This window comes from Eumetopias jubatus, unplaced genomic scaffold (assembly GCF_037043125.1).
Source record: "Eumetopias jubatus isolate StellerSeaLion01/CBP00866 unplaced genomic scaffold, mEumJub1_p1.0 scaffold_8, whole genome shotgun sequence".
Lineage (NCBI taxonomy): Eukaryota > Metazoa > Chordata > Mammalia > Carnivora > Otariidae > Eumetopias > Eumetopias jubatus.
This window is the reverse complement of record NW_028274814.1, coordinates 16,868,619-16,890,729: the sequence shown is the minus strand read 5'-3', so window position 1 is coordinate 16,890,729 and position 22,111 is coordinate 16,868,619. Positions and strand designations below refer to the sequence as shown.

Genomic DNA, 22,111 nt, shown 5'->3' with positions numbered 1-22,111 from the left:
AATATAGAATAAAAGACCAGTTTTAAATCTTGAAGTATGGAAGCCACTTATAAGTTTATTAGCAGCCATAAGACAAAAGATGAACAAATTTGAAAATGTGATCACATGATCGTTCTCAAACAGAAGTAAAACTGCAGTGTGGTGAAAGACATCATATGTATGTATATACACACACATATGTATATATATATATACATATATATATATGATGTTTTTTTTTAATAACACGATAACAGGCCACAAGAAAGCTATACAGTACATACTATAGACAAGGATTAATTATTATATTAATTATCTATATATAGTGTTCCCTCAAAGCAATAAAAATTATGTAATAAACAACTAGACAAAGATTATTCACAGAAGAATGAATATAAATGCTCAACACATACCTGAAAAAATTTCAACATTCATTAATAGGTTAAGTGCAAAGTAAACCTTTGAAATCCCAGTTTTACTTATTAAAAGTGACAAAAAAATTAGTAATATCCACTATTTGTGAGCATGTAGAAACACTGGCACTTTTATATATGGGTTATATGAATATAATCTGTATAGTTTAGGAAACTAAATATACAACAAAATGTACAACATTTAGGAAGAGAAACTTCTAGGAAAGACAAAGTGAAAATACCCATTCAGGATTTTAATCTTCATACTTTTTAACTCAGCAACCCCTGTCCTAGGAATCTAGCCTACTGACATATTAACAAGAAATACGAAGGTAAACATGCTGAAATTGGTATTTTATAGTACCATTTTTTTAAAAAGATTTTATTTGAGAGGGAGAGAGAGCTCACACACGCGTGGGGAGGGGCAGAGGGAGAGGAACAAGCAGACTCCCCGCTGAGCAGGGAGCCCAAAGCCTGGCTGGATCCCAGGACCCCTGAATCACGTCCTGAGCCAAAAGCAGATGCTTAACTGACTGTGCTACCCAGGTGCCCTTATAGTACTGTTTTGAAAACAAATTTAAGTTCAAAATAGTGTAATGTGATCTTATAAAACCAGTTTTTAAAATGGAAAATATAAATCCTGACATAGAAAAGTATCCTGTTAGGTGAAAAATGCAAATTCCACAATGATATGCATATTAAAATTCTATGGGGGGAGAAGATGTGTAAGTGTGAGTGTATATAAAAAACGAAAAACAAGTCTAGCAGTGTACACATCAAATTGTTAGGAGTTGTAAGTGACCTCTCTAGAAGGAAACTGGCTTTGGGAGATAGGGCAATTTCATATTTTAGTTTCTCCATTTTTATTTTAAATACTGCTTCTGTAACTTAGAAATGCATTTTTTAAAAAGGCCTTTAAAACAGTTACAGTATTGAAAAAATAATAACATTGTTTACAGTAAAAGGCAGAGCCAACTGGCTGCTTTTAACAGTGTCTCCAAGATAAATGTGCCTGTCCCTTGGTTTTTTTTTCCCTTGTTGTCAGAAAGTATTACACACTTTCTGCCTTGTGCAGAGCCAAACAAGCCAGACAGACTAGGAATGTGATTGAAGATGAACCAAATAACCTCCCTCACTAAACCTCCCTGCCTGCCTCACTCCCAAAACTGGATCCTTCTCCAGTCACATATGCCAAAAGAGTCATGAAAATGAAAAGCACAGTAATACCTAATTTTCCTTCTCTGCCCCTTTCCCAGAAAGAAAGTGTTGTGATGTGTTTGTACACTTAACTTTAAAATTGTGTTTAGACTTTTCATGCCAGGCATAAGTTTTCACAGCTGAAAATTGCATTGCTTTGACAATTTGATGTAAGTGTCTCTTGAATGACCTGTTGACTCATCCAGGGAGGGCATTCTGCAAGGAAGGACATGGCCCAGATTTCGTTTACTGGTCACTGGTGACAGGGGTTTGTGATCCAGATATTTTCCAAAGTCTCTGGTATGACCTGACTGTTAAGTAGATATTTCTTTCCTCCTGGAAGAAAAGTGGTGGGTTATTTCTGGGGCAGTATCTAATGCCAAAGAATTTGCTTTAAAAGAGAGAACAAGAGATAGCTGTCTATATTATAAGGATTAGGAACTTGAAAAACCTCTCTACTTCACTGATCTCAAAAGAGCTGCATAGGAAAATGTTTCCTCTTAATCTACACAATTTTCATCAATTTTCCTAGCATGTGCACGGCTGAGTTTTAATGGGAAAGCAGTTGATTGGAAATGACATCTTTTCTTTCTCTGCCGTGTGTGCTGTGTGCATGTGTCCAGCGTACTCTTGAAGGGGAGGGGAGAGGCACAGCCCAGGGGAGGCGCTCAGAGACCTGAGCCTTGAAGAATGCTGACAAAAAGTCATTCCTCAGAATGAATTTCACAGTTTCCCAAAGCAGGCTCCCTAGTGGCACTGGAACTGCAGGCCATCCAGCTCTGCCCTGGTCCTACATAGCTTTTCTTCCTGCTCAGCCAGCATGAGTTTAACTATGTCAGAGTAGAATCTTTTGTGCTGTTGCTAGGTGGCTGATCTCTGCCTTACAGAAGCAAGATCTAGCAAATGAGGTAGAACTTTTTGAACCTATCCCTCTTACTAGCGAAATGTTGACAGATCTAAGTAGTTCAATGCATTTTAATTTTGAAACCCCCGTGGGACTTTTCTTATCCTCTGAAAGCCCTCGTTTATGTTTGCCATTGCCTTAATCTGCTGTCCATCCATACCTCTGAGATGTAGGGCAGCTCTTTGTTTTCTTCATAGACTTGGTTTATTTTCTTTATTTTCACTAGGAGGAAGAAGGAGGTAATGGAAATTATTTATGTCTTCAAGTTTAATATTAAATTATGACCATTCATGATCAGTGGCTAGATTTTATGTAATCTATAAATCTCTAGATCCGTATTATCCTTCTGTTTACTATGTACAAAAAAATAAAGAATTGTGAGAAATGTACATGCAAAAACTGGAAAATGTAACACAATATAGAAAAATAATTTTCTAGAAATTATAGTGATAGTGTTGATAGAACGTCTACTTGCCTTTTCATTCTCTATGTGTGGGGCAATAACTGAACATACAAATGCATTTGTAGCAAATGTCACAGGGGCAGCAAGAAAAAGATAAAAGGAGAGAACATGCATTTTGGTACTGAACAAAGAGAAATGCATTCCCTTTTGAATTTACTGCTTGAGGATCCAGAGTAAAACATATAAGATCACTTTACAGCAAATCTTTTCATTTTAGTGTCATTACCATTTAACAGTGTTGAGAACTAAAGGGGCATGCTTTCTGAATATATAGAGAGAATTCTAATTTTGGAATAAAGATTTTCTAATAATTGCATTTTTTACTTTGTATATGCGCTGCTGAAGCAAACACTGCATTTTTTACTTTGTAGATAACATTGAAAAACACTATTTTCTTGTTAGAGTATCGGAATAAAAATGTGTTTAGTTTTAAAAAAGACTTCAATATAGGAAATGAGGCTTTACATATATTGTTCTTTTCCATTTTGTTGGAATTAAAAGTGATATTATAAGAAATTTCTCTGTAACAAGGTAAATTATAATGCATTGTATTTTCCTGTTGGATACATGTGCATTTTATGATGCTGAGGGAATACAAGTATGAAAATAAAAAGATATATGTTGACAAATGGTATATATTATTTTTATAATATATCATTCACTAGGATAAATCACCCTAGTGTGCACACATATATATCCATATTGGCAAGTATTTTGCCAAGTTTCTTTGTTTTTTATGGTAAAACATCACAATATATAAAACTTAATCATTGAAAATCAAGTTTAATGAAATACTGTGCGGTATAAGGAAAGGAAGAAGACTAGACTTAGAAGTTCTGCCTTGACTATATTTAATACTTATATAGTAGAGTTAGTCAGGGACTCACCAGGAAGGATAATTCACCCCAGATGGATAACATAACAAAACTTTCAAGAATACTTACTTTAATGATGGTATATAGGCAAGATTAAATTAATGACAAGGGATGTTGAGACTCTAAGAGACTAGCAGCAGTAAAAAGCCTAAATTGGAGGGACAAGGGGTAGATCATGGATAACCATTTCCCAGTGAGAGCTGTGTGTGTGTGTTTGGGGAGGGGGGTAGGTTCAAGCTGGAAGGGTAGTTGGGGAAGGCTGAAACAACTGCCCAGGCAGAGAAGCTGGAGGAAACAGACAAAACATACTCAAATTTTCTCTCCTTCTACTGCCCAAGCTCCAGCTTCTGTCTTCCATTGGCTAAACCCAACAGAAAGCCGACAAAGGAACAGAGATAAGGATGTAGTCCTTAGCATTTTTCTCTCAGCCCATAGATTAGGGCATCGAAAGGGGTCTGAGTCAGCCCATTGACCTTGGCAATTCTCTGAACATCTCTCTATCTTAGTATGCATATCAATTAGAAAGCCCATTCAGCTTCTAGTAAAAGATACCTGGCTATAGTGAAATTAAAACCTAAAGTTAAATTATTTTTCTTATAAAATTCTAGAGATACATTATTTCACTTGTTATTTCACTTGTTCAAGAATGCCCAGACCAAATCTGTGATTGTTTCCTGAGTTTGCAGTCTGGGCTGGTACTCCATCAAAACCCCTTCCTAGACAACTCAAAACAAACAAACAAACAAACAAACAAACAAAAAAAAAAACCAAAAAAACCCACAACCAACAACCAGAAAGGAAAAGGGAGCTTAACCATAATCTCACAAAACTATCTCTGCATATATCTCCTTTCCCTAAGAAATTTAGCGGAAGTTTGGAATAAGAATATCAAGTTAAAAGAGACTCATTTTTAGACAACTTGTGCAACATTGAGGCTATTAGAAGTGTTGAGGGAAGACTTTTGAGGGAGTTGATTTATGAAAACTTCTTGGCCATGCTGAGTCCCACCCTGTTCCTCAAGGAACAGCACAGTGAGATTGGCTTCAAAGAGAATTCTCAGAGAGCACTGCTGTAGTTCCTATAGTTGTAAGAGCTCATAGAACTAGTGTTTGTCATGCGTATGAGACGTCTGGAGATGCGTGGTGGTGGTGGCTCTTGCCCTACAGTGGCAGGGCACAGTGGAACAGTAGCTGGGGCCTTGCCTCCCCTAGAAGTAAGTCAAAAGTATATAAATCCTGGAGACAATATTATACTCAATTAGTAATGTCACCCTGGTAATTTTAAACAAACGAACAAACAAAAAATGTTTCACCAGAGTAGTTTTGCCAGAAGTTGAGGAGACCCCAAAGTAGAAGGACAAGACAGCCTTCTGAAAAATCCCAAGATTCTTTATACACTTGCTGGGCCCAGAGAACTGGAAGCGCAACTCAAGGAAGGATGTTCTTTATCTGCTTCCCAGATTCCAGTGACAGATGGACCAGAAGCAGTGGGAGAGGAGGGGCTGAGGGAGAAAGAAAATGCCAAGTGAAGAGTTCTGGAAACGTGGCAACCATTCTAAAGCTGATCCCTCCTAAGAGAAGGGAAGAAACACAACCTTAAGTTTGTGGTTTTGATTATTACATAAGATTGAGCACTTAAATTACCAAAATGATGCTTTTATCACTTAAAGTGACCATCACCTTACTCATTTACTTAAACTGAGCAGGACAGTCATGAGGTCTGTTAGAATTTTTATTTATATGTAGTAGATTTAAAGACCACAGAAGACAAAAGGGGTTTTATTTTTATTATATCCCAAAAGCCATGCTTATGCAATGTACAGGTTTAATAATTTTTCAGCTGGGCATTTTTCAGGGTTCTTCTGGTGAGGAAGAAGGAGAGAATGGATATGGCTAGGTGCTGAGAAGTCTCTTCCATAGAACTCATCTACAGGTTGAGTGGGACGAACTAGCCTGGGGTCCTCAAATATCACCGCAGAGCTATAAAAAATAATAGGCTATAAAAAAGTAAGCTGTAAATATTTGGTAAGAAGGGTTTGATTCCAGAGATTTATTTGGTTAAAGCCAAATAAAACGGACTACAGAAAGGACAAATTGGCGGGACATCTGATTCTTGTAGAAGAATTGGTACTAGATGTACTTCCAGTTTGGTGGAAGAACATATAAAACAAGGTATGCAAGCAAGATTCTGCACCCATGAAATCAGGATGGAAAAAACTGCAATTGTGGTGTTGATCTGTACCTTTTTGTGAAGGAGAATGCCTGTCATAGCAAGAACACAGATCGCACTGCAACTAGTACTTGGCCCAAGCTACTGATGGGAGCAAGAACTGCATATTTGAGCTCTGTAGTATCACGCCAGCCCTGAAGCCTTGAAACACTAAGACTTGGACAATGGAGTACAAGCTAAGAAAAGTAACCTAAAACCATTCCATGGGGGGATTCATGAGAGATAATGCCAATTCAGGATGAGTTCACAAAATAAAGCTCCAAGGCAATAAGAAAATCTAATGATAAAAAAGACAGTAAGCAAAATCAACAGGAAGTACAATCCTAGTGAAATAAAAATTTTAAAAAGCAATTTAAAATACGTTTAAAACAGATATGTTAAAGATCCTCAAAAATCTAAAGGAAGAAATACAATCCATAAAATGTAAAAGAATTTTTTTAAGTAATTAGGCAGTTATAATTTTTTAAAAAATTGGACTAAAAAATAATCGTGGAAATTTAAAATAGAATCTAAGTTGAACACAATTGAAGAGAGAATTAATAGATCAGAAGATATTTTAAAAATGATTCAGAATATAACAGAAACAAAAAGATTTAAAAATATGAAAGAATATTTAAAACATAGACATATAAAGGGCAGATTAATGAGCTTCATATATGCCACTATGATTTCTAAAAACAGAACAATAGAATATTAGAAAAGCCATATTGAAAAGTGACTGAGAATATTTCTGATTTGAATAAAATCATGTATTTAAATTTAGCACATAAAATACTACACACACATGTACATACAAAACAAAACAAAAAACTAAAATCCACAGCTTAATGTAGCATAGGAAAGTTGCACAATATCAGGAGAAAGGGAATATTTTTAAAGCAGAAGAAAATACACACAGTACTTTTGAAGTTTTATTAATTAAACTGACCATGGAACTCTCTCAGGAATATAGATACCAGATGGTAACAGAGGAAAAATGCTAAGGGAACATAATTGTCAAATTAGAATTTCATGCCCTGCCAAACTGAAATAAAAATATTCTCCATCATAGAGATCAGGAATATTTACTATACATAGACTTTCCAATAAAAAAAATAATTCCTTGGTAAATACTTAAGCAAAATGAAACGTTTATCCCAGAGTGAAAGTGAGGATGCACAAAACAGTGATGATTAAAAAATTGGTACGCTCTTCCATATATTTATGAACTATTAACACTAAAAATAATACCCGTGTTTTAAATTTGTTTTAAAAACTCAGAACTAACATCTGGAAAGGAATAGCACTGAAAAGAGGAAGGAGTTCAGAGGGTAGTTTTATGTGCTAAATTCCTTTTTTCATTTCAGAAGTTAGACATTCCAAAATTAGGATTTGTTTGAGAAATACTATATTTATACAATATTTATTTACTTAATTATTTAATTTATTTAAATAATTTATTTTAATTATTTAATTTATTTAATTTTTTACTGCAGTAAAATATATATAACATTAAATGTACGTTTTACAACTTTTAAGTGTAAAGTAGTATTAAGTATATTCACACTGTTATGCAACCATCACCACCATCCATTTCCAGAATACTTTTTATCTTATATAACTAAAACCCTACCCATTAAATAATAACTCCCCACCCTATGCCCAGCCCTTGGCAACCATCTTCTACTTTCTGTCTCCTATAAATTTGACTACTCTAAATTTATATAAGTGGAATTATGCAGTATTTGTACTTCTGTGACTGTCTTGTTTTACTTAGTATAAAAATGCATCACAGTTCATCCATGTTGTAGTATGCATCCAAATTCCCATCCTTTTTGAAGCTAAGTAATACTCCACTATATGGATATACCTACCATAATTTTGTTTATCCATTCACCCATCAGTGGGCAGAGAGTATTATGCTAAGTGAAATAAGCAATCAGAAAAAGACATATGTGGAATTTAAGAAACAAAACAAATGAGCAAAGCAGGGGAAAAAGAGAGAGAGAGAGAGAGAGAGAGGAAAACAACAAAATAGACTCAACTATAGAGAACAAACTTAACAGTTACCAGAGGGGAAGTGAATGTCAGGGGGATGGAGGAAATGGGTGATGGGGATTAAGGAGTACACTTGTCCTGATGAGCACAGGGTGTGGTATGGAAGTGCTGAATCACTATATTGTATACTTGAAACTAATATTACATAGTATGTTAACTAACTGGAATTTAAATAAAAACTTAAAAAAAAATGTCAAGGTGGGGCGCCTGGGTGGCTCAGTTGGTTAAGCGACTGCCTTCGGCTCAGGTCATGATCCCGGAGTCCCTGGATCAAGTCCCACATCGGGCTCCCTGCTCGGCGGGGAGTCTGCTTCTCCCTCTGACCCTCTCTCCTTTCATGCTCTCTCTCACTCGCTGTCTCGCAAATAAATAAATAAAATCTTTTAAAAAAATGTCAAGGGGGACTCTATAAGTGGAAATGGAAAACCACAAGTAAAAGTAAGAAAAATAGCAAGCAAAAAATAAAGTATATCTGTAAAAATTAGTCAAGAAAAGCACATAATGAAAAGATGTAAAATATAAAAAAAGAAAATTGAAGAAAATATATGTTAACTTAATAAATAATTAAAAAGGAAGCTCCCATATCGGATGATTTTTTAAGATGAAGTTTACTTACTAAATCTTCATAGAACATAAATACTTTGCGCCAATTATTACAGAAAAAGGAAAGGAAGTGGAAAAACCATCCTACTCATTTTATGAGACAGGATCATGTTGATACCAACAGTGGATAAGGACAGGACAAAGAAAGTATAGACCAATTTTACTTCTAAACACAAAGGCAAAAATCAAAAGTGAAATATTTGCAAACAATTTATCAGTTGTTACCAGATAAAGAAACTTAGTCAGAGAGAGGTTCATAGCTTGCCACTTCATGAGTGACAAAACTGGATATTGGGTCTACCTGGTTCCAGAATCGCAGTCAAAGGGGAGTCATTGATGGCTTTTAACTACATTAATCAAATTGTCAAAATTCCATTTTAGGAAGGTTAGTGTCCCATTCCCTTTACAGAAATAACAAATGAATCAACAGATATACCAACCACTTGATGGGATGGGCACCTGGGGCTAAGTCAGGGTACTGGTATGCCTGGATAGATGCAATCTACAAAACAAGATTTTTTATTTTTTTATTTTTTTTAAGATTTTATTTATTTATTTGAGAGAGAGAGAATGAGAGAGAGAGAGAGAGCACATGAGAGGGGGGAGGGTCAGAGGGAGAAGCAGACTCCCCGCTGAGCAGGGAGCCCGATGTGGGACTCGATCCGGGACTCCAGGATCATGACCTGAGCCGAAGGCAGTCGCTTAACCAACTGAGCCACCCAGGCGCCCTACAAAACAAGTTTAAGATCACTTTCCCAGAAAGGAACCACTTGGTGCTAGAAAGACAGCACCACATGACAGATCAGAAATTCAGGAGAGAAGGCAAAGTTTTTAGCCCTTAATGGTCAACAAAAGGGATGCCCAAGGATATGGTATTAAGGTAAGAATTTAGACGAAGCAATGAATAAGATCATGGGCCAATGGACACTTTTTTCCTTATTGGTTTCTCGTCATGGATTATGAAAACATGTCCAGTGTGTTAAAGGCACAAGATAAACAGAGTGGAGACCAAGTGAAGAGAATGTTTAGAGACTGAAATTAACCATAAAACTTACAGGCACACCGCTAGTCTAAAAGTAAAGTGGTACTATAGTAAAAGAGTAGCAGAAGATTAATTCTGGAAAAGATATGTTAGAACTTAATAATTAACTGAATATGAGTGAGGGATGATGGAGAAGAAGAAAAAATCAAAGATTATCCTAAACCCTTTCCAATAACTTGGAAGATGGTGGCACTGTAAGCCGGAGCTTGAATATCTGGAAGAAGAGTTGTTTTTAAGAGAAGAGACCTACTATTCTATTAAACTATCCAGGAAGTATATTTCCAGCTACTTTAGGAATGTGAACCAAGCAATCCTTCACCAGAGTAGGGTTTGTTTTTAATTATTATGGCTTTTTTTTTTTTTTTTTTTAGCCTTTGCTCTTAGATTCCAATGAGGTCACCTCCCACAAAAGACTGTCTGTGGAAGCCGAGTGTTTGGCAAGACTCCCCGTGAAGGAAGCTCAGACTCAAACCATAAGAGACATGTCAGCAAACAGTTTAACTTCCTTTTTGTCATGTGGATGACCAGAGTAACAGGAAGGCTAGGGTTTTTTTGTTTTTTTGTTTTTTTTAATTGAAGCCTCATGAAAACTAAATTCTTTTTTTTTTAAGATTGTATTTATTTGACAGAGAGAGACACAGCGAGAGAGGGAACACAAGCAGGGGGAGTGGGAGAGGGAGAAGCAGGCTTCCTGCGGAGCAGAGAGCCCGATGTGGGGCTTGATCCCAGGACCGACCCTGGGATCATGACCTGAGCCGAAGGCAGATGCTTAACGACTGAGCCACTCAGGCACCCCGAAAACTAAATTCTTAAACTCTGCTTTATCTGAGGAAAAAAAAGAAGAAAAGAAATAGCTCAGAGCTCCAAAGGCATACAACTAAACAGAAAGTAATAGTTAGGAAATGGAAGTGAGGAATGGTCCAGAAGGTCAAATATAAAGGCAGATATAGTGTCAAAACATATAACATTTTTCTCCTAAAAAAAAAAAAGTACGTAGGAAAGAAAAAAATGTAGTCTTGAGACTGTTTTTATTTCAGAAAAAGCATCCATTGTATCACCTAATAGGGTTCAGTTGTACATAGATGGAAGAAAATGTGTTTATTTTTCTGTAGAACCGTGGCAGGGTACAGTCATCTTTAAATGGTCTTAATTGGGAAAATGGCTGAAATGAAGTAGTTCAAATTCAACAGATACATCTCTTAGATTCCCACAAGAATCCTTTGAAATAACACTCTGCCCACTATAGAAGGAGGTTCTCATACCCTTTAAAGCAACTGTTCCCTAGCTCAAACTATACATTTTGGGAAATATACAATCAGCCAGTCAGTCAATAGAAATAAAATCACACTTCAAAAATCAGAGTTTTTTGATCCCTGAAGGAGTGACTGACATCTCAATGTTCCATTCCTTTAGCACACAGAAATCAGCATATATTTCTAGTCTTTTAGCATAAAATCAGCGTGAGAAATGACATATACAAATTATTTTATTGGCAGAGGGAATTAAAATAAGAGATTGTGAATGTATAACAGTTGAACATTAGTATTTTCTCCTATCATATTTGCAGTGTGCATGCCTCTGGCCAGAAGCTAACCACTGTATCACTTTCAGAATAGATAATTTGAATGTTTTTAACTTAATGAGACAAGATGTATTTTAAGTCAGCATTACTTAAACCTCAGAGTTGCTACTGCCTTAAAGAGTCAATGTGTGGTTTTGTATTAATATATCAGAATTTTGGGGTTTTTTTCAGGAGTGGTGGTAGTGGAGATAGAGTCTATTTCTACAGCTGAGCTGCACAAATTAAATTGAAATTAGCTCAGGTCACTCCCCTCCCCTCAATGCATACCTGTTGCAGTGACTCCCCATTGACTATGATGCCCACCAGGGGGTACTGCTTCTTTGCTTCTTTATGTTCTACTCCTTAGGTGGTATTCCCTGAAGTCTAATCTAATCCAAAGGTGTCTCCAATCCTGAAAAAGGGAAAGGGAAGAAAAAAAGTCTGTTTTAGTTTTTTAAATAAATACATGTCAACAAGGTCTTTCAGAAATTGAAACTGAACACTGAAACTTTTATTAATATTCCTTTCTACCCTGACCATGTTCTGTATCAGATTATTTTGTGGAGTTTCATAGCACTATGCTATTTTGGAAAATGTGGTATCCAACAGCATCTAATTCTAATCCATATCTCTCTGGGTCAGTGTTACTCTGTGGTTAAAAAGTTCCTTTCATTTCATTTCTTGAACTTATCTAGTTTCCTCCTTTCCCCTTTCTACACAATTTAGAAATAACTGCATTCATGGTATTACACAGCAAAAGAGCTGAGATGTGGAAATTATTCAATAATTTTTTGTTTTGTTTTTCAAATGAAAAGAAAGAAACTAATAAGGAAATTGTCAGAATAATAGTGCTACATAGTTTTCATATCCAATTAGAAGGCATCTAGGAACTGCTCTCTACTCATATTATCATCTAAATGCCATCTGTATTTATCTTGTACATTAATTTTTACTAATGGTCCCAAAGGAAGAAAAATTTTAGGCTCAAATAAGAGAAAAAGGCTAAAATTATCAGATTTAAATATCTCAAAGTTATGTTTATCATAAACTTATAAGACTTAAACATCCCAGAATTTATACTGAAGTACAACTGACCTACAGTATCCTATTAGTTTCAGATGTACATCAGAGTGATTCGATATTTTTATTTTTATTTATTATTTTTTTAAAGATTTTATTTATTCATATGAGACACAGAGATAGAGAGAGCGTGAGCAGGAGGAGAGGCAGAGGGAGAGGGAGAAGCAAGCTGCCCACTGAGCCAGGAGCCGGACATGGGGCTTGAGCCCAGGACCCTGGGATCATGACCCGAGCCGAAGGCAGACGCTTAACCATCTGAGCCACCCAGGCGCCCCAATTCAATATTTGTATATGTTACAAAATGATACCCACAATAAGTCAGTTAGCTTCTGTCACCATACAAAGTTATTACAGTATTATTGACTATATTCCTTATGCTGGAATATAGGGGTATATATGGGGGTATAATTATACTCCACGCCTTATTTGTTTTATTAACTGGAAATCTGTACCTCTTAATCACCTTCACCTATTTTGCTTGCCCCCTAGACCCTAACCCTCTGGTAAACAACAGTTTGTTTCCTGTATCTGTGAGTCTGTTGCTGTTCTGTCTGTTTGTTTTGATTTTTAGATTCCCCAGAGAAGTGAAATCACATATTTGTGTTTGTCTGTCTGACTTGCCTCACTTAGCGTAATACCCTCTAGGTACAACCATGTGGTCACAAATGGCAAGATTTCATTTCTGTTTTATGGTTGAGTAATATTCCTGTGTGTGTGTGTGTGCATGTGTGCATGTGCACTCACACACACACAAACATAACGCCACATCTTTATCCATTCATCTGTCAATGAACACTTACGTTGCTTCTTAGCCAATATCTTGGCTATTGTAAATAATGCTGCAATGAACATAAGGCAGCACATATCTCTTCAAATTTGTGTTTTTATTTTCTTTCGGTAAATACCCAGAAGTGGAATTGCTGGATTATATGGCATTTCTATTTTTAATCATTTGAGGAACTTCTATAATGTTTTGCATAGAGGCTGCACCAATTTACATTCCCACCAACAGTGCACAAGGATTCCTTTTTCTCCACGTACTCACCAATACTTGTTATTTTTTGTCTTTTTGATAAAAACCAATTTAACAAGTATAAGGTGATAGCTTATTATGGTTTTGATTTGCATTTCCCTAATAATTAGTGATGTTCAGCATCACTGTGTCTCTTGGTCATCTGTATATCTTCTTTGGAAAAATGTCTATTCAAGTCCTCTGCCCATTTTTTAGTGAGGTAGTTTGGTTTTTTAAATTAAGTTGTGTAAATTCCATATGTTTTGGATATTAAATCGTCATCAAATGTATGATTTGCAAACAACTTCTCCCATTCAGTAAGTTGCCTTTTCATTTTGTTGATGGTTTACTTTAGAAGCTTCTTAGTATGATATAATCCAACCTGTTTATTTTTGCTATCATTGCCCTTGCTTGAGGAGACTAGCCCCTCAAAATATTGCTAAGACTGATATCAAACAGCTTACTGCCTATGTTTTCTTCCAGGAGTTCTGTGGTTTCAAGTCTTACATTTAAATCTTTAATCCATTTTGAATTTATTTTTGGATATGCTGTAAAGTAGTGGTAATGAAAATAATTTCATAATTTTGCATGTAGCTGTCCAGTTTTCCCAGCACCACTTATTGAGAGACTGTCTTTTCCCCATTGCATATTTGTGACTCCTTTGTCATAGATTAATCTACCATATATTTATGAGTTTATTTCTGGGCTCTTTGTTCTATATCATTGATCAGTGCTTCCACTGATGTCTGCTTTTGTGCCACTACCCTACTGTTTTGATTACTGTAACTATGAAATCTGAGGCTGTGATACCTCCAGCATTGTTCCTCTCTCTCAAGATTTGTTGGCTATTCAGGGTCTTTGTGGTTCCATACACATTTTAGAATTCTTTGTTCTAGTTCTGGGAAAACCATCACTGGTATTTTGATGGGGATTACATTGAATCTGTAGATTGCTTTTGGTACTGTGGACATTTTAACAATATTAATTATTTCAACCCATGAGCACAGTATATCTTTTCATTTATCTTTCTCATGTTCAATTTCTTTCATCAATGTTTCGCAGTAGGCAAAGTATAGGTCTTTTATCTCCTTGGTTAAATCTATTCCTCGGTATTTTATTCTTTTTTGTGCAACTGTAAATGGAGTTGTTTTCTTAAGAAATTTCTCTTTTGCTACTTCATTATTAAGTGTATAGAAATACAGCTGATTTCTGTATATTGATTTGTATCCTGCAACTTTACTGAATTCATTTATTATGAGTTTTAGATAGAGTCTTTAGGGTTTTCTTTTTTGTTTTTGTTTTGAATCTTTTTTTTTTTTTTTTTTTTTAGTGTTCAGGGTTTTCTATAGATAGTATCATGTCATCTGCAAATAGTGATAGTTTTACTTCTTCCTTCCTATTTTGGATGCTTTTTATTTCTTTTGCTTGCCTAATTGGTATGGCTAGGACTTCCAGTACTGTGTTGAAAGAGGTGAGGATGGGCATCCTTGTCTTATTCCTGATCTGAGGACAAGTTCTCAGTTTTCAAACATTGAGTATGATGTTAGGTGTGGGCTTGCCTTATATGGCTGTTATTATTTGAGGTGTGCTTCTATACCCACTTTGTTGAGAGTTTTTTGTTAATCCTAAATGGATGTTGAATTTTGTTCATTACTTTATTCTGCATGCATTAAGATCATGTGATTTTTACCTTTCATTTTGCTAATGGGGGATATCATGTCGCTTGATTTGCAGATGTTTTGTTACTTTTGTTTTGTTTTTAAATAGGCTACACACCCAGTGTGGAGCCCAATGTAGGGTTTAAACTCTGACCAACCCAATGCAGGGCTTAAACTCTGATCAAGACTTGAGCTGAGATCAAGAGTTGGATGTTTAACTGACTAAGCCACCCAGGCACCCCTGATTTGCAGATGTTGAACAATCCTTGCATCACTGGAATAAATCCCACTTGATCATGGTGTGTAATTCCTTTAATATACATTTTGGTTTGCTAATATTTTGTTGAGGATTTTTGCAACAATATTCATCAGGAATACTGGCCTATAATTTTTTTTTTTTTTTGGTGACTGGTTTTTGTATCAAGGTAATGCTGGCCTATAAAATAAGTTTGGAAATGTTCCTTTTTCTTCAATATTTTGGAATAATTTGAGCAGGGTAGGTACTAACTCTTCTTTAAATGTTTGGTAGAATTCACCTGTGAGGCCATCTAATCCCGGACTTTGTTTTTTGGGAGTTTTTAAATTACTGATTCAATTTAAACACTTATATAATGATCTATTCAATTATCTGTGTTTTTCATGACTCAGTCTTGAAAGGTTGTTTCTAGGAATTTGTTCATTTCTTCTAGGCTTTCCAATTTGTTGGTGTGTAATTGTTTTTAGTAGTTTCTTATAATCCTTTGTATTTATGTAGTGTCAATTGTAACTTCTCTTTCATTTCTTATTTTATTTATTTGGGCCCACTCTCTTTTCTCCTGTGAGTCTGGCTAGAGGTTTACTGAATTTATCTTTTCAAAAAAAAAAACAAAAACCCATGTTTTAATTCTATTGATCTTTCCTCTTTTTGTTTCTGTTTCTGCTCTGATCTGTATTATCCCATTACCTCTACTAACTTCAGGCTTTATTCTCTCTCTCTCTTTTCTTTTTCCTTTCTTTACTTTCCTTTTTTTTTTTTTCTTTTCTTTGCTTTTCTTTCTTCTTTTAGGTAAAAAGTTAGATTGTTTGTTGGGGATTTTCTTGTTTCTTGAAGCCTGAATCAGTATGAACTTCCCTCTTAAAACTAGTTTTGCTATATCTCATAAATTTTAAAAAGTTGTGTTTCCATTTACATTTGTCTCAAGGCATTTTTTTCTTTCTTTGTTGACTCATTGGTTGTTTCATAGCATATTCTTTAGTCTCCACATGTTTGTGTTTTTCCAGTTTTCTTCTTGAAATTGATTTCTAGTTTCATACCATGTGGTTGGAAAAAATGCTTGATATGATTTCAGCCTTCTTGAATTTTTGAGACTTGTTTTGTGGCCTAACATGTGATCCATCTTGGAGAATATTCCATGTGTACTTGAAAAGAATGTGTATTCTGCAGTTGTTGGATGAAGTATTCTGTATATATCTATTAAATCCATCTGGCCTAATGTGTTATTTAAAGCCAATTTTCCTTATTTATTTTCTGTCTGGATGATCGATCCATTGATGTAAGTGGGATATTAAAGTTTTCTCCTAGTATTTTGTTACTGTTAATTTCTAGTAATGTCTATTACTATTTGCTTTATATATTTAGGCACTCCAACATATCTGTATATGTTGGGTGCATGAATATTTATAAATGTCGTATCTTCTTGGATTTACCTCTTTATGTGATATCCTTCTTTGTGTTTTGTTATAGTCTTTGTCTTAAACTCTTATTTTGTTTGATATGAGTATTACTACTCCAGTTTTCTTTTTGTTTCCATTTGAATGGAATATCTTTTTCCATCCCTTCACTTTAAGTCTGTGTGTGTCTTTAGATCTGAAGAATGTCTCTTCAGGCAGCATATAGATGGGTCTTTTTTTTTTTTTAATCCATTTAACCACCCTATACCTTTTGATTGGGGCATTTAGTCCATTTACATTTAAAGTAATTATTGATAGCTGCATACTTATTTTCATTTTGTTCATTGTTTTCTGGTTCTTCCAGAGATATATTTAGTATAGTTTCCTTGATGGTGGGTTATGTTTTGATATGATAGCATACATGGTATAATGAATCTGATAGCATACATGGTAAATGAATCTGATAAAGTAATGCACAATGACATTTAGAACTAACATTCAAATTCTTAGTGTTAGATAAAATGGTTAAAGTGAATACCACTGAAGATATTATAAACTATACATATCAGGTTGTCAAGCAATAATTATATGTACACTCATTACCCTTTTATTATTAGACAAAGACTTTACATGAAAAAGGAAAAGGTTTATTCTTAAATACAAAAAGAAGATGGAAGTGGATAATACTTTATAAAAGAGTGTGGTTCTTATAAGCAAAGACATCATCTTGAGACATAGTAATAATTTTGTTTTCCTATTGAAGAAATTACTTTTCCCTTTACAATATTAGACTTTGCTTAGGATTTTTTGTTTATGCTCAAGTTCTCCACTGTAAATTATAGGACCCAATAAACAAAGAATGGAACAATAAGACCTTCAAGGAATCTTAGAAGTCATTTGCTACCTTGCTAGAGCAGAAAGCTTTTTTTAGGAGAGAATGAGCGTTGCAGCTGTGTTCCTCTACTTACAATCTCATGTGAATTTGCCTGTTTCTTATGCGAGTCTAGATTAGTGGATTTTTAATGCCTGTTAGAAGCAGCCTAAATTTTATTACAGGTGTACTTTACAAAATATTTCCCAGTCACTAGACCTGACTTTTCCAGAGTTAAATTGTAAATTTAATATTGATATATGTTAAATGATCCAAATTGTGTTACAGTCCATACCTCGAGACCCTGTCCTTTTATTTTTGGTAATAACAAGTAAGCTCATAATAGTAGGAATGGGAGATTACGGTTGAGTGAAATAAAGATTAATGAGTACTTTCCCTCAAAATGAAAACTGATCTTGGTCATTTAAATCACACCTTTAAGACAGGTCTTCAAATGATATATTTCAAGTTTGACCCTATACTAAATTTATCAGAACATTACAATGTACTTTGTTTTTAAGGGTTATGTCAAGCAAAACAATTTTTTGTTTGTTTGTTTGTTTATGCATCTCCCTATATTCTCTTGGTTCACTGTGGGAACAGGATGACAGACTATTCCAGGAAATCTACTGAACTGTCTTAGTGGTTAATCTTATTATTCTGCTATAAGGGTATATTGGATTCCATGATTTTTCAGGTTTAGCAGAATGTGCTCCTGCTTTTGAAATCCACTTAGAGACACAGTATGTACTTATGAAATGCCAACCTAAGCAACCAATAGTAGTGAGTTTCTTTATTAAAACTCAGCCTACCTGAATTGTTGACCCTCTTACACTGTTACTTCCAATTCATCGTAAAAGAGAAAGATAAAAAGAAAAAATTAATATAAAAACAAGCTAGAAATTTACTGAACAGAAATGGAAGGGGGAGATCAAAATAATTAATAGTGTGAATACACCTATAATCCAACTGGACAAGCCTAGTTTTAAGGCATCATACTCCAAATAATTCAGAAAGATCTAAGAACAACAACAACAAAAATATCATCTACATAGAAATTCTGAGGTTCAATTCAGATAGCATTTCTTAAAGAGATGAATCTTTTAAAATTTGAAGTCCTATGTTAGGTGCCTCAAGTTTGAGAGCCTAAAGTAAAGGAATCCAAGGTTTCTGGCATCCATGTATTACTAATAAAGAGCGTGGAGTTATGAGGTTAGAGGGAACTCACAAGAGAAAATGTTTCTGATAGTCTTTCGGGAGTAGTCTCAGACTTACGCAAACAAAGGTGTTAACACTGGCTCCAGAAAACTCCTCCTTCAAACTTTCAATAAACTTGATTCATATTATGACTTAATAGCTATAGTAATTTTGTAGTTAGCTGTCTTATCATCCCCTTATAGATAATGATCAAGTCCACTTTGCCATTGCATTTCCTTTATTTATTCTCTCATTCATAGGAAAAATTTGTGTATACCAACTAGTATAATTACTAGTAATCCTGTTAAAATAAAAAAATGGGCATAACGAATAAGACTATGCATATTATTTACTCAGCTAACCAGAGATGTACTTGAATAAACTGTCCAACAATTTTAACATATTTTTATAATGGAAGTTATATTAATTCCGACAACAGAGGGGAGAAATCAGCACCTGTTCTTATAGTTTTAGCCCTTGACTCTTCAAATTAAATTTTGACATTAGGATTTTTTTAAAAAGAGCATTATTTATTCATATGCAGTGTCAACACTAGAAATATGCATATTCTCTCCCCTCCTTGAAGCATATATTCCATCCCCCCTTATCTATTCTCCACCCTCTTTTCCCACACTCTCTGCCTGGGATGCTGACCTTTGTGGACTGCATCAACAGGTTCCCTTGCCCTTTGGCTTCTAATTGAATTCAGCTGGTGGGATACAGTGGTAGAGATCAGAGGGTATAAGGAGTGTTTTCCCTGGCCCAGTCCCTTCTGGGCTCTTGCAGACTGACTACTCTTCTGAGACATTGCTTCTGACAGGGAGCCCTTCCTGCCACAATTCTATTTTTGAGCTCAGGAAAGAGCTCTCTCCTTTTGCCCCTCCAACTTCCCACTGGTACCTGTCCTGGTATACTGTTCTACCCCTTGTTGCTTTGCCTAAGCCTTGCCTTCACTTTTACAAAAATTTCCTTTAATAAACCCTCCTCAATAAACCAAATTGTCTATGTCATCTGTTTTCTGCAAGACCCTTGGCTGAACACCTCCCCTCCAAACTCTTGATTTGAAGGACTGAAAAGACTCAAAGGTAGTGCTTTGTAAGCTTATAGAGCCCTTAAGTATGGACACTAGAAATCCCCTGGGATAGCATCTTCCTGAACTCATTTTAGATACCCGATTTGCTAGTAGAAGCCTTGTTGTTTTTATTCATTTGACAGAGACAATGACGTCTGTACTAGGTTCAGCAGACGTTCACCATACTGCCTATCAGTTGGCTTTGTTGAAAGGAACTAACGTCTCCCAGAGCTTTGCTTGTGGGTGTCAGAGATGGATACAAGGAAGCAGTTCATTCATTTGGGCCATGTGCAGTGATGAAGGGTCATTTATACTTACACCATTTTATGCTTACATGCAAGGCAGCTTCATGTGCTAAGCAATAAAATCTTAAAAATTAGCATTTTCCAAGAAGACCTTACTTCATAACAAGATCCCATGACAAGACCAAAACAGTTGTGTTAGTAGACCTTATTCATCTAATATATGATGATCATTTTTTAATACCATAGGTCAGGTAGCACTGTTGCATTTAAGAAAAAAATTCCTTGAGGATATTATTCTCAGACGATGGACCTGAGGATCAAACATTTTATTAAGTAGCAAAATTGGAATATAAATGAAATCTATCTGACTATAAATAATAATCTCTTAACTACCAACCTCATAATTAGCTTTGGGTGCATATGTAGAAAAGCAATAGTTCATAAAACTGCTTTTTGTCCATTTGGGGTAAGTACAGATCCTGTAAAAATTAATTATATTTTGATAGCAGTATATAGACAGTTATCTGGTACAGACTAGAACTTGGAATAAACTATGTATCAATTCTAACTAAAGGACATTATCAGATAATTTTCATCATTTTTTCATGTTTAATGGTTTCATTGATCTTATAAAATCTTGGACAATATTTCTGAATTCAGTATATAAGAAATAGGTAAGAATCAGATTATTTCCTTAACTCCTAAACAGTATGTTAAACAACAGCATATCTTTTTTTCCTACAAAAACAAATCCTGGTTTTCCTTCATTTGCATTTCTTTTGTTGACTAAATGCAAGTTTTGTAGTTCATGTAAATCAGGAAAAGCAAAGTTTTGCTATGTTAAATGTGGATGAAGTTTTCCCCATTTTTCCTTTCTTTTCTTTCTAAAATATGACACTATTTTTTCATTATTTTCTCTGAGACACATCCAAAGGTTAGTATTTCCTTTTTCAGCAGTTCATTAGGGAGGGTACTGGCATGTTGCTGCTGGCTGGGATTATTAATAGGGGAACTCCTTCCAATGTCTCATCTGTTACATTGTTTCCAACTTTTGGTTAACCAATGACCCCAAATCTTTGTAGAATATAAAATATTTTAGGGTTAAAGTAGGTTTTAAAACTTCCTCTGTCAGTTTCTCAATTATAGGGCTGAGTACATGTTTATGTCTATATCCCCGGCATTCAGGATAATGTTTGGCACATGTGTGCTTTAAAAAAAAATAGGGGTGCCTGGGTGACTCAGTTGGTTAGGCGTCTGCTTCTGCTCAGGTCCTGATCCCAAGACCCTGGGATCGAGCCAGAGTCGTTGGGCTCCCTGTTCAGCGGGGAGTCTGCTTCTCCCTCTGCCTCTCCCCCTGCTTGTGCTCTCTCACTATTGCTCTCTCTCAAATAATAGCTAGCTAGCTAGCTAGATAGATAGATAAATAAATTAATTAATTAATAATAAAATCTTAAAAATAATACTAAAGGACATAATAATAATAATACATTTTTTCATAAAGTTATTTTCTCTGTTGAATGAGATAACCTATGAATAGCCTTTCACTCTCTCTGATTCAGGAGTACAAGGGACAGAAGTATGCATTGCTTTGTTATTGAAGACCTAAAACGTGCCGGATATATATGTAGTCTTTAACAGAAAAGTTATAACAGCTGTGCCAAGTACTGAGTGATAAAAGATATATGAGAGGTGAATGGGCAAACAAAGGAAAGGCACAGAGAGAAATTTTGAAAGCTGGATAAGATTTGAAAACATGCCCTCAAATGACCTAGAAAGTGTTCCTCAAACTTTTTTTTTTTCCATCAAAAGAGCCCTAGTAGCAGAAAGAAACAAATACATTTCTCTTGAGAAGTTTAGGGGTACAGCTTGAAGCAACTTATTGCAAGTATGGCATTTCCTGGTAGTCTCCAGCTTTATCTTTTAAAAGTTAGCAAAAATTGCAGTGTATACCATATTATATCTGTTTTTCTCTATATATAATAATGTTTTTCAAAACTCTTTTAGTATAATTGATGTTGCAAAG

General features: G+C 35.2%; 1 protein-coding gene and 1 long non-coding RNA gene across 5 annotated transcripts in view; one reads left to right on the top strand and one right to left on the bottom strand.

Annotated features, from left to right (window-relative positions):
* The window catches only part of MALRD1 (MAM and LDL receptor class A domain containing 1), an 835,513-nt gene that overhangs the window by 721,280 nt on the left and 92,122 nt on the right, over positions 1-22,111 (top strand). The window lies entirely within an intron of this gene.
* Positions 525-11,896, bottom strand: LOC114217330 (uncharacterized). The gene is made up of 3 exons (XR_003610959.2): positions 11,592-11,896; positions 2,654-2,715; positions 525-1,925 (listed from the first exon to the last, which is right to left on the bottom strand). It is a non-coding gene; the product is annotated as an uncharacterized LOC114217330 (long non-coding RNA).